Here is a 1,562-nt window from a genome sequence, read left to right on the forward strand (position 1 = left end):
TTATTTTGTGGTGCTGTGTTAGTTTGAGAGTTTGCATTACTTTTTAAGGCTGCATTTGTTTGAGGTTTTGTATTAGTTTGAAGGTCTGTATTAATTTGAGGGGCTGTATTAGTTAAAGTGTCTCTATTAATTTGAAGGACAGTATTAGCTTGACGGACTGTATTAGTTTGAGGGACTGTATTATGCTGAGTGGCTGTATTAGATTGAAGGGCTGTATTAGATTGAGGGACTGTATTAGTTTCAAGGACTGTATTCGTTTCAGGTGCTGTATTATTTTGAGGCGCTGTATTATTTTGAGTGCCTGTATTAGTTTGAGGGATTGTATTAGTTTGAGGGACTGTATTAGTTTGAGGGACTGTATTACGTTGAGTGGCTGTATTATTTTGAAGGGCTGTATTAGTAAGAGGGAATGTATTAGTTTGAGGGTCTCTATTAGTTTAAGGGATTGTATTAGTTTGAGTTGCTATATTAGTTTGAGGGACTGTATTAGTTTGAGGGGCTGTATTAGTTTGAGGTGATGTGTTATTTGAGGAGCTGCATTAGTTTGAGGGACTGTATTAGTTTGCGGGACTTTTTTAGTTTGAGGAGCTATATTAGTTTGATGGACTGTATTAGTTTGATGGACTGTATTAATTGAGCGGCTGTATTAGTTTGAGGGGCTGTATTAGCTTGAGGGGCTCCATTAGTTTGACTGTCTGTATTAGTTTGAGAGATTTTATTAATTTGATGGTCCGTATTAGTTTGAGTGACTGTATTAATTTGAGGGTCTGTGTTAGTTTGAGGGACTATATTACTTCGAGCAGCTGCATTAGTTTGAGGAGCTGTATTAGTTTGACGGTCTGTATTAGTTTGCCAGAATGTATTAGTTTGAGTAACTGTATTAGTTTGAGGGACTGTATTAATTTGAGGGGCTGCATTAGGTTGAGGAGCCGCATTAGTTTGCGGAGCTATATTAGTTTGAGGTGTTGTACTAGTTTGAGGATCTATATTAGTTTGAGGTGTTGTGTTACTTTGAGGGGCTGTATTTGTTTGATGGGCTGTGTTAGTTTGAGGAGCTGAATTAGTTTGAAGAGCTGTATGAGTTTGAGGGTCTAGAACAGTTTGAGGGGCTGTATTAGTTTGAGGGGTTGAATTAGTTTGAGGGGCCGTATTAGTCTTAGTGGCTGTATAGTTTGGGGGACTGTGTTAGTTTGATGGTCAGTATTCGTTTCAGGTGCTTTGTTAATTTGAGGGGCTGTATAAGTTTCAGGCGCTGTATTATTTTGAGGGGCTGTATTAGTTTGAGGGGCTGCATTCGTTTGAGGTACTGAATTAGTTTGAGGGGCTGTATTCATTTGAGCTCCATTAGTTTGACTGTCTGTATTAGTTTGAGAGATTGTATTAATTTGATGGTCCGTATTAGTTTGAGTGACTGTATTAATTTGAGGGCCTGTATTATTTTGAGGGTCTGTATTAGTTTGAGGGGCAGTATTATTTCGAGTTGCTGTATTTGTGTAAGGGACCATTGTTTTGAGGTGCTGTATTAGTTTGAGGGGTTGTATTAATATGAGGGGCTCTATTTA

Source organism: Somniosus microcephalus, unplaced genomic scaffold (genome assembly GCF_052327205.1).
Source record: "Somniosus microcephalus isolate GS21.2 unplaced genomic scaffold, FLI_Smic_1.0 unresolved_chr5, whole genome shotgun sequence".
Classification (NCBI taxonomy): Eukaryota; Metazoa; Chordata; class Chondrichthyes; order Squaliformes; family Somniosidae; genus Somniosus; species Somniosus microcephalus.